Genomic DNA, 12529 nt, shown 5'->3' with positions numbered 1-12529 from the left:
ATCTAGTATTGACTCTCCTTTAGTTTCTCATTGATTTAATTTAGCTTACTCTCTGCAAAGTTTTATAATTTAATTGGTATATGTGAGCGTATGAGTATTTGTTATGCTTTGACTTAATAAACCGAAAAAATAAAGAAGAAGAAGAAAAATGCCATGGTCGTTTGTTAAAGTCTTGTTTTTTACTCCCTAATATTGTTATTGTTGTTGTTGAATTAAAGCTTAAAGTTCGGAAATTTTACAAACAAAAACACTTCGTTTTCAACGTTCGTTTATTCTTAGTAAAGTGCAAAAGTTTTGTTTGTTTTTGTAGCTGTCATTGTAGTTTGAAATATTTTGTTTTTATTGTTAGTGTTGGTGCAAGTGAGTGAGTGAGTGAATTTTTGGTGGTAACTTGTGGTGATCAACACCGTTACATGTTTAGTTTACTTTAGCACCTTAAGGCGAGCGGTTAACAAAGCACGCCAGACAGAGCACTGCCAAACAAATAAAAAAATTAATTTAGAAAAAAATTTAAAAAAGAAACGGTTTTAAAGTTTTAAAAGTAAAAAATATTAAATAAGTAAAAGAAAGCTTTTTCTAATAAGTGCAACGAAAAATAGTTAAATATATGAAAAACAAAGAAAATCTATAATGAAAAACAAAAGAAAAGTGTTCTCCATGTGATAAGAAAATTTTAAGTAATACAACTACAACAAACCCACAATAAAATTATCACAAGAAAATTTGATTAAATTATTAACACTAATTGATTGTGTGTTTGTTTATAACTAAAACTTATAATAATAAAAAAACTAACATTAAACAAATTAAGAAAATTTTATATTTTTCATAAAAAAAATCAAATTTTTTTTCTTAAACTACCAAAAAAGTGATTTTTTTCCAAGAAAAGAAAACTTCACTAACCCAGCAATTCAAATAAAAGGGATTTATTATTAAAATACTATTTTATACAAAAAAAGGTACGTTTTTTAATTATTTCGATTTAAAAAAAAATGTTTTATTTATAATTATGGCAACAACCTTGACTTTTAAATTTAACTGAGTTTTTCTTTTTCATTTTTGTATAATTAAATACAATTAATGTTTTTAAATTTGTCTTGAGTTTTGTTGTCTGTTTATAGCAATTAGCTGTTTTTTTTTTTTTTTTTTTGTTCTTCAATAACTGTTTAGAGTAAAAATATTTTAAAAATAAAAAGAATTAGTAATTTAATGCATATTTTTAAATGTTCAGTCTTTATGAATTTTAAATAGTTTTAGAAAAAATATAATTGTTTACAAAAAGTCATTAATTCAAAATTGACATTCTAAACTTTGAATGTAACTTCATAAAAATAAATTAAACAAATGTTTACATCACATGGGAAAAATGTTAATTAATTTATTTAATTAAATGTTTTTTTTAATTAAAAAAAATCTATTTTTTTTTAAATATGCTTCAAACAGAAATTATTTTGTAAAAGAACATAATTTTTAGAAAATTTAAAAAAATTAACGATATTTTTTTCTTTTCGAAATAGAAAATTTTTCTTTAAAAAGAAATTTCATTGAATTTTTATAAAAAAAAATCATTTTTTTAAATTAAATTAAATCTATCGAAATTTTACTATAAACCAAAAAAAAAATTTCTAAAAATATACAATTAATCGAACATTTCTATAAAAACAAAAAAAACTATCAAAATATAAAATTTATAAAAAATTTATTATTTTGTAAAAAATTATTTATGGAAAATTTCAAAAAAAGTATCGAAAATTTTTCTTCAAAAAGGAAAATTTTTCTTTAAAAATACATTTTATTGAATTTTTATATAAAAAACATTGAACATTTTTTACAAAAAAAAAAAATATTAATCGATTTTTTTATAAAAAGAAAATTTATTGAAAATTAATCGAACTACAACTGAACTAGAACTGAACTAGAACTGAACTAGAACTGAACTAGAACTGAACTAGAACTGAACTAGAACTGAACTAGAACTGAACTAGAACTGAACTAGAACTGAACTAGAACTGAACTAGAACTGAACTAGAACTGAAACTAGAACTGAACTAGAACTGAACTAGAACTGAACTAGAACTGAACTAGAACTGAACTAGAACTGAACTAGAACTGAACTAGAACTGAACTAGAACTGAACTAGAACTGAACTAGAACTGAACTAGAACTGAACTAGAACTGAACTAGAACTGAACTAGAACTGAACTAGAACTAGAACTGAACTAGAACTAGAACTGAACTAGAACTGAACTAAAATTAAAATTTCTACAAAAACCAAAATTTTTTCAAAAAATTATATATTTTTGAGAAAAAAATGTGTCAAAATTCAACATTTTAATAGCTCGTGTTAGGCCGTTTAATAAAATCAAAAAAGTTGAAAACATTTCTATAATAATTTTTTTATAAAAATCTCTTATTCTGTAACCTATTTTTAATTTTTTGAAATTTTTATAAATACAGTTATTAATGTTGTCTATATTTTATATAACAGGGTCAAGTGTCGGGAATTTTGTGTTATTCTGTCTTGTTTTTAATTGATTACTAACATGTTAATAAATTAGCTTAAGAACTTTTAAATTCTAATATGTTTTTATTTACGCTCTTTTGAAAAAATATTTTGTAAATTAAGAAAATCTTGTATACTTACAACTTTCTTTAAGGTTGCTGAAACCTAAAACGAAAAAAAAGAAAAAGTCAAAATTTTAAAAATATGCAAATTTAAAACAAACAAATAAAACTTAAAACTGAATATTTAATTTAGTTAAAAAAGTAAATTCAAAACTTAAGAATTAACTCCTGTAAATTGGTCGCCTTACAGAGAATTTTTTAAGTTATACAGAAAATACCTACTTAAGTGGTAAACTTTTGCAAAACAAATCTTTTCAAGACAGTATAAACAAAAGACTTAAAACACAAACTTTTCTAAACAAATCGCCATATTGAGCAAAAAGTGTAAATGAAGGATTAACTTTAAATAAATACTAAAACTATTTAAAAGACTCCATGTTAAATTTCATAAAATTTAAAAGAGCAAAAGTTTTTGGATTTTAATTTAAAACTAAAATTTTTATTGATCTTTTTTAATTTCCTACTTTATATTTTAAACGAAAATGTTAAAGTTCAAAGCAGCTTTTTTCTCAAACCAGTTTTTTTTTTCATAAATTTGAAATTTTAATAAAAATTGCTTTTTCAAATTAAAATTTATACAAAAATAATATCTAAATGGTTTAAACAAGTAATATATGATTCTTAATTAAAATTCGCAAAAACTTTCGTTTATGATTAAATCTAAATTTCCTATTTTAGAATGACCTAGAAATAAGATCAGGAAATACGTAGGTAAATATATAAAACATAAAACTCTCACTTTCTGTTTCTAAAATAAAATTTTAAAATAATTTTAAATTGTCACCAAAACAAATTTATCGAAAAATTTTCTATAAAAACTGAAAATTTATCGAAAATTTTAAATACCAGATTTTAATTTATAGAAAATTTTCTAAATTGTAACAAAAACTGAACTGGAACTGAACTAGATCTGAAGTAGAACTGAACTGAACCAGAACTGAAATAGAACTGAACTAGAACTGAAATAGAACTGAACTAGAACTGAACTAGAACTGAACTAGAACTGAACTAGAACTGAACTAGAACTGAACTAGAACTGAACTAGAACTGAACTAGAACTGAACTAGAACTGAACTAGAACTGAACTAGAACTGAACTAGAACTGAACTAGAACTGAACTAGAACTGAACTAGAACTGAACTAGAACTGAACTAGAACTGAACTAGAACTGAACTAGAACTGAACTAGAACTGAACTAGAACTGAACTAGAACTGAACTAGAACTGAAACTAGAACTGAACTAGAACTGAACTAGAACTGAACTAGAACTGACTAGAACTGAACTAGAACTGAACTAGAACTGAACTAGAACTGAACTAGAACTGAACTAGAACTGAACTAGAACTGAACTAGAACTGAACTAGAACTGAACTAGAACTGAACTAGAACTGAACTAGAACTGAACTAGAACTGAAACTAGAACTGAACTAGAACTAAACTAGAACTGAAACTAGAACTGAACTTGAACTGAAACTAGAATTGAACTAGAACTGAACTAGAACTGAAATAGAACTGAACTAGAACTGAACTAGAACTGAACTAGAACTGAACTAGAAGAACTAGAACTGAACTAGAACTGAACTAGAACTGAACTAGAACTGAACTAGAACTGAACTAGAACTGAACTAGAACTGAACTAGAACTGAACTAGAACTGAACTAGAACTGAACTAGAACTGAACTAGAACTGAACTAGAACTGAACTAGAACTGAACTAGAACTGAACTAGAACTGAACTAGAACTGAACTAGAACTGAAGAACTAGAACTGAACTAGAACTGAACTAGAACTGAACTAGAACTGAACTAGAACTGAACTAGAACTGAACTAGAACTGAACTAGAACTGAACTAGAACTGAACTAGAACTGAACTAGAACTGAACTACTGAACTAGAACTGAACTAGAACTGAACTAGAACTGAACTAGAACTGAACTAGAACTGAACTAGAACTGAACTAGAACTGAACTAGAACTGAACTAGAACTGAACTAGAACTGAACTAGAACTGAACTAGAACTGAACTAGAACTGAACTAGAACTGAACTAGAACTGAACTAGAACTGAACTAGAACTGAACTAGAACTGAACTAGAACTGAACTAGAACTGAACTAAACTGAGAACTGTAGAACTGAACTAGAACTGAACTAGAACTGAACTAGAACTGAACTAGAACTGAACTAGAACTGAACTAGAACTGAACTAGAACTGAACTAGAACTGAACTAGAACTGAACTAGAACTGAACTGGAACTGAACTAGATCTGAAGTAGAACTGAACTGAACTAGAACTGAAATAGAACTGAACTAGAACTGAAATAGAACTGAAATAGAACTGAACTAGAACTGAACTAGAACTGAACTAGAACTGAACTAGAACTGAACTAGAACTGAACTAGAACTAAACTAGAACTGCTAACTAGAACTGAACTAGAACTAAACTAGAACTGAACTAGAACTGAACTAGAACTGAACTAGAACTGAACTAGAACTGAACTAGAACTGAACTAGAACTGAACTAGAACTGAACTAGAACTGAACTAGAACTGAACTAGAACTGAACTAGAACTGAACTAGAACTGAACTAGAACTGAACTAGAACTGAACTAGAACTGAACTAGAACTGAACTAGAACTGAACTAGAACTGAACTAGAACTGAACTAGAACTGAACTAGAACTGAACTAGAACTGAACTAGAACTGAACTAGAACTGAACTAGAACTGAACTAGAACTGAACTAGAACTGAACTAGAACTGAACTAGAACTGAACTAGAACTGAACTAGAACTGAACTAGAACTGAACTAGAACTGAACTAGAACTGAACTAGAACTGAACTAGAACTGAACTAGAACTGAACTAGAACTGAACTAGAACTGAACCTAGAACTGAACTAGAACTGAACTAGAACTGAACTAGAACTGAACTAGAACTGAACTAGAACTGAACTAGAACTGAACTAGAACTGAACTAGAACTGAACTAGAACTGAACTAGAACTAGAACTGAACTAGAACTAGAACTAGAACTGAACTAGAACTAGAACTAGAACTGAACTAGAACTGAACTGAACTAGAACTGAACTAGAACTGAACTAGACTACTGAACTAGAACTGAACTAGAACTGAACTAGAACTGAACTAGAACTGAACTAGAACTGAACTAGAACTGAACTAGAACTGAACTAGAACTGAACTAGAACTGAACTAGAACTGAACTAGAACTGAACTAGAACTGAACTAGAACTGAACTAGAACTGAACTAGAACTGAACTAGATCTGAACTAGAACTGAACTAAAACTGAACTAGAACTGAACTAGAACTGAACTAGAACTGAACTAGAACTAAAAACTTTTTTTGAAAATTTTTTAAAAATAAAATTATGTAGAATTTTCTTTAAAAATATTAAATTCTATTAAAAATTATTTATAAAAAATTTGAATTTATTGAAAATTTTCTTAAAAAATAGAAAAATTTTGTAATTTTATAGAATTTTTTATTTAATTTTTGAAAATGTTAAGCAAAATCTTCTTTAAATAAAGACAGACTTCAACAAAGTCTCTCTCTTTATCTTAAATTTTCGATAAATTATTTAATACATAGATGTTTTTTTGACCTCATCATATATTGTTCAAAAAAAAAGTTAACTAACAAACAAACAAAAAAAGCAACCCTGAACTTTAGAAAAAAATATTTCCTCTTTTCATTAAATCATAACTTACAAACAAAAAGAAGTGAAGAATCGATCCAAAAAAAAACCTCATCAATACTCAATGAATTACAAATTTAACGAAAAAACCATTAATCTAAATAAAAATAACACACAAAATAGTTTAATCATTAAACAAAAATAAATATAACAATAGAATTGATTGATACAAATACAAATTTTTATTCTTTAAACATTTATTCCAGTTAAATCATTAATTTCTTTTAGAAAATTTGCAAATGATATGCGCTTTTTTGTTCAACGATTTAAACTTCAATTTATTTATTTAACGTAATCAAGCAGATGAAAAAGAAAATGTGTCATTCACTTGAAATTGGGTCAAAACTCAGTTTTGTTATTATTTAAATAACAAAATACTGTAAGAGAACAAATAAAAAACTTAAAAACCCCATAATGAAAAGAACTTAAATAAACAATTTTGTTTATGCTTTTTTAAATAGGACTATTGAAGTTATTAAAAAGAAATTTTAACAAAAAAAAAATATCAGAGGGGGCGTTTTAAAACGCTTGATTTTATACATTTTAAATTAATATTTATAGTTTAAAAGAAATGTTAAGAAATTTCTTTTTTTTTAATTTATGTTTCACGTTTGTCAATTAAGGTTCGATGTTGCTGATTTTGTAGAGAAATAAAAAACATTGGCTACCGTTTTAGTTTATTAGTTATTTATTTAACAAAATTTTTATGCTAGAAAATCCTATAGAGCAGAACTTTTTTTTTTTTGTGGTTTTAAAACTGAACAAATTACAAATTTCTGCCATGTCTTGCTTCAAAACATGTCTAATATCATTAATTTAATTATGTTTTTTTTTTGTTTTATTTTAGTTATTTAGTCATGTTTAAAATATCTGATAAATGTTTAAGAGTTAGAAACAAAAAAAAATCATGGGAATTTTTTTTTGGCCAACAAAATATGTTTAAGGAAATTGTTTTAGAAGTTTGTAACGACTAGAAACACGCTATACCAAGTTTGGGGAATTGACTTAGTAGAGTGACTAGTCTAATAACTAGTCCAGAGATTAGTGTATTGAATTGCACCCGACTAGTATAGTGTATAGACTTTAGTCAATACACTAGTCCACAAATTAGTCAATAGACTAGTCCATAGATTAATAAACTAGTCCATAAACTAAGCAATAGTATAGTCAAATAACTTATCCATAGACTAGTCATTAGTGTAGCCCATTAAGCATTTAATGGACTGAGCCATGGAGTAGTCATAGACTTAACCACAGACTATTTTCATAGACTAGTTCATGGACTAATCAATAGATAGGCTAATAGATTAGTCAACAGATTAGTTAATAGACTAGTCCATAAATTTGGCTATGGGCTAGTCCATGAACTTGTCTATGGATTAGTTTATTGACAAGAGTATTAAATAATCTTTTAACTAGTCTATTAGCTAGTTAAAAGATTATGACGTCTGTAGACTAGTCTATTGTCTAATCCATTGCCTAATTTACTTAATAGTCTATTGACTAGTTTTTGGACTTGTCTATAGACTAAGTCTAGCGACTAGTCTGGGATCTAACCTATTGGACTAGTTTTTTCTTTTTTCCTTTTATTTCTTCTTACTGACTTTTTGAATAGTTCGTGGATCAGTCTATAGATAGTCTTGTGTCTGTAGACTATTCTATGGACTAGTCCCTGGACTATTCTGTGGACTAGTCTGTATACTAGTCTTTGGGCTAATCTGTGGACTAGTTAAAAGGTGTAGATTTTTCTTTTAATTTCTTCTTACTGACTTATTGAATAGTGTTTGAATCAGTCTATTGGCTAGTCTTGTTATTAGTTTGTGGACTAGTCAATTGAATAGTATGTAAACTACTTTAATGACTAATCCGTCGACTAGTCTGTATACTATTCTGTGGACTATGGACTAGTCCGTGGGCTGGTTTAAAGGTTTTGATTTTGTCTTTTTATTTCTTCTTACAGACTAGTCCGTAGACTAGTAACTAGTCCTTATACTAGCCAATTGACTAGTATGTGAACTAGTTTATTGACTAGTCCGTGGACTATTCTATGGACTAGTCTGAACACTATTCCGTAGACTAGGTTCAATGTTTTGGTTTTTTCTTATTATTTCTTCTTATTGACCAGTCTGCAGACCGGTCTATTAGCTAGTCCAGTGACAATTTTGTGGACAAGTCAATTAACTAGTATGTGAAGTAGCTAATTGACTAGTCTGTGGACTATGGACTAGTCTGTGGACAATGGACTAGTCTGTGGACTGGTTTAAAGGTTTCAGCTTTTTCATTTTATTTGTTCTTACAGACTACTCTGTAGACTGGTCTATTGGATAATCTAGTAACTAGTCCTTATACTAGCCGATTGAATAGAATGTGAACTTGTTTATGGACTAGTCCGTCTGGACTACGTTCAATGTTTTGATTTTTTCTTTTTATTTCTTCTTACTGATCTGTCTGTAGACCGCTCTATTGGCTAGTCTAGTGACAAGTCTGAGGACTGGTTTAAAGGTTTCGTTTTTTTTTCATTTTATTTCTTCTTACTGACTAGTCTATTCACTGGAACAGTCAAGTCTAGTAACTAGTCCTTATACTAGCCAATTGACTGGTATGTGAACTAGTTTATCGACTATTCCGAGGACGAGTTTATTAAGTAGTCCTTGGACAATTCTATGGGCTAGTCTGTACATTATTCTGTGGACTAGGTTCGATGTTTCGATTTTTTCTTTTTATTTCATCTTACTGACCAGTCTGTAGACCGGTCTATTGGCTAGTCTGGTGCATGCTTGTGGACTAGACAATTAACTAGTATGTGCAGTAGTTTATTGACAAGTCTGAGGACTAGTCTATTTCCTATGGACTAGTCTGTCGACTTCGGATTATTCTGTGGACTAGTTAAAAGGTGTCGATTTTTTATTTTTATTTCTTCTTACTGACCAGTCTGTAGACCGGTCTATTGGCTAGTCTGGTAACAAGTTTGTAGACTAGTCAATTAACTAGTATGTGAAATAGTTTATTGAATAGTCTGAAGACTTTCCATTCTTTTTTCTTAAACCTTTTTAAATATTATTTTAAAAAATAACGTTATATTTCAAAACAAATTCAAAATTTCAAATGTATGACGTCTCTCAGAAATCTGGCGAACTCTTAGCTATAACATATTAACAACTTACTTTCACCAAATTAAAAAAATATATATAAAATGCATAAATTTCAACAGAATGTATTAGCATTCTTAAAAACCAAACTTGTAAACAAATGCTTGTTAACACCTCTTGTAGGGTATAGCAGTATTGTTTTAACATTTAAATTTTTTGTACGTTTTATTTCTTCTTATTTCAATTCTTAAATTTTCTGCTCAAACTAAGGCAAAGACCTCGTTAAACAGATATACAACACTTTGCCGCTTTTTCAACAGGTATTGTAAGCAAAAAAAAAAGAAAAAAAACGTGTGTGTTATTTAAATGTTAAACTTTAGCTCATATGTAAAAACCGTTTTGTTAACGCTTTAAATGAAAAATATAAATAAAGTGAGTGTGTCAGTGGTGTTATGGCTTTTATTTTGCCTTTCAATCTTTCTTTAGCATTATAGAGGTAATGTGTTAATCTGCTTAAATATCTGTTATGATTATGTTCTTCATATAAAAAGAAAAGGTTTTAGAACGGTTAAAAGAAAAAGGTTGGTTAAAATAAATAAATATTAATTATGATAAACATTTTCAACAAAAATTTTAATTAGTAGTTACTTATAAATGTTAATGTTATATTAAACAAATATTTAATAATTTAATTAATTTTTATATTTTTAATTATTTGTTTTAATTTCAAAAAAAAAAAAAAACTGGTCTGATTCTTGTTTTATTATAGATATTGTTTCATTTGTATACTTGTTAACCCTGAAACCATTTTAAGTTGTAATTTAATTAACAACTTTTTAATAAGAGTATTAAGTTTAAGTAAAAAGCTTAAATTACAAAACTAACAAAAGTGATGATTTTAAAAGAATAAAATTTTAAAATATATAATTAAAATTATATTAAAAAAACCTGAACTAATACCAAGCAGAAATCTTTTAACAAAAATTTTAATAAAAAAAATTCTCACAGTTCTAAACAAATTATAAAACAGAAATGATTTCATAATTTAAGAAAAACAAGAAGACCTTGTGGAGGTCTTTAAACTTTTTTCAAGCCATACATTTTAACGAAACTAATTAGTTTTTATAACACAAAATTTCTTTTATTTTTATTTTATAAAACTGCACATTATTACCTAATATTTTTTTATTATATAAACAAATTAAAATTAACTAAAAATAATAAAAATAGCCAAAACAACACCTTAAAGAAACTAGTGACAACTACCATAAATATAAAATAAAATTATTTATAAAGTGAATTTTTTACTTTTGCTTTTCTTTCTTTGTAAAACAACAAAGCGATCAGCAAAAAAATGCTTTAAAAAACTGCAATAACACGACCAAAACTTTTAAAAAAAGCAATTGCAAATATTGACATGTTCAACATCAAACAAATCCAGTCAGCCAAACAAATACCCATACAACTTCAACTCTAATAGTATAAGTATCAACTCGCTGAATTGCAACATTTTAGAAATATGAAAACCGAAATACGATAAATAAGTCAGTAAAATATTTTTGATGTAATAGTGAGTAAAATATAGTAATAAACGTAAAAATAATGAAAAAAAACAAAAACAAAAGCACATGTAAATTATGAAAATTATGTGGCATGAAATTCTCAAAAATCAAATAAGGAAAAAATTTATAAGTCTCTAGCTGGCTGGCTAGTAGAGTATATAAAAGCAAAAATAGCAAATTATAAACAAAACATTTAGGGACATAAATTTAGTGGAAGAAAAATCTAATTTTTTTATGTAAAAATTAAAAACAATTCCAAATTTATTCATTTAAACAAAAGATTTAAGACAAAAACTTTTAATGCCAACAAACTGTAGGGAAAAAGACTTAAGAAGCAAACTTACAACAAGTAATGAAGAAAGAAAGAGAGAGAAAAGCTAAGCTTTGAAAGGCAGATTTGAATAAACAAATACAAAAGACTTAAGACACAAACCATAGAATCTTAGGCGGCTGAAGCAAGTCTAGTCTATAGTATAGTCTATAGTCTAGTCTATAGTATAGTCTATAGTCTAGTCTATAGCATAGTCTATAGTCTAGTCTATAGTCCAGTCTATAGTATAGTCTAGTCTATAGTCTAGTCTATAGTCTAGTCTATAGTCTAGTCTAGTCTAGTCTATAGTCTAGTCTATAGTCTAGTCTATAGTCTAGTCTATAGTCTAGTCTATAGTCTAGTCTATAGTCTAGTCTATAGTCTAGTCTATAGTCTAGTCTAGTCTAGTCTAGTCTATAGTCTAGTCTATAGTCTAGTCTATAGTCTAGTCTATAGTCTAGTCTATAGTCTAGTCTATAGTCTAGTCTATAGTCTAGTCTATAGTCTAGTCTATAGTCTAGTCTATAGTCTAGTCTATAGTCTAGTCTATAGTCTAGTCTATAGTCTAGTCTATAGTCTAGTCTATAGTCTAGTCTATAGTCTAGTCTATAGTCTAGTCTATAGTCTAGTCTATAGTCTAGTCTATAGTCTAGTCTATAGTCTAGTCTATAGTCTAGTCTATAGTCTAGTCTATAGTCTAGTCTATAGTCTAGTCTATAGTCTAGTCTATAGTCTAGTCTATAGTCTAGTCTATAGTCTAGTCTATAGTCTAGTCTATAGTCTAGTCTATAGTCTAGTCTATAGTCTAGTCTATAGTCTAGTCTATAGTCTAGTCTATAGTCTAGTCTATAGTCTAGTCTATAGTCTAGTCTATAGTCTAGTCTATAGTCTAGTCTATAGTCTAGTCTATAGTCTAGTCTATAGTCTAGTCTATAGTCTAGTCTATAGTCTAGTCTATAGTCTAGTCTATAGTCTAGTCTATAGTCTAGTCTATAGTCTAGTCTATAGTCTAGTCTATAGTCTAGTCTATAGTCTAGTCTATAGTCTAGTCTATAGTCTAGTCTATAGTCTAGTCTATAGTCTAGTCTATAGTCTAGTCTATAGTCTAGTCTATAGTCTAGTCTATAGTCTAGTCTATAGTCTAGTCTATAGTCTAGTCTATAGTCTAGTCTATAGTCTAGTCTATAGTCTAGTCTATAGTCTAGTCTATAGTCTAGTCTATAGTCTAGTCTATAGTC

At 27.8% G+C, this 12529-nt stretch overlaps 1 protein-coding gene across 1 annotated transcript in view; it reads left to right on the top strand.

Moving 5' to 3' along the window:
- The first annotated feature begins 419 nt into the window (after nucleotides 1-419).
- The window catches only part of LOC119605500, a 44876-nt gene continuing 32766 nt past the window's right edge, over nucleotides 420-12529 (top strand). The window contains exon 1 of the mRNA XM_037958654.1: nucleotides 420-959. The gene's annotated coding sequence lies outside the window, so the exon portion shown is untranslated. The remainder of the gene's footprint in view (nucleotides 960-12529) is intronic.

Source organism: Lucilia sericata, unplaced genomic scaffold (genome assembly GCF_015586225.1).
Source record: "Lucilia sericata isolate MDLA Ls3-8-SP2 unplaced genomic scaffold, ASM1558622v1 Contig000491F_arrow, whole genome shotgun sequence".
Lineage (NCBI taxonomy): Eukaryota > Metazoa > Arthropoda > Insecta > Diptera > Calliphoridae > Lucilia > Lucilia sericata.
Note: the sequence above shows the minus strand (reverse complement) of the source record. Positions and strands in the feature narration are given on the sequence as shown.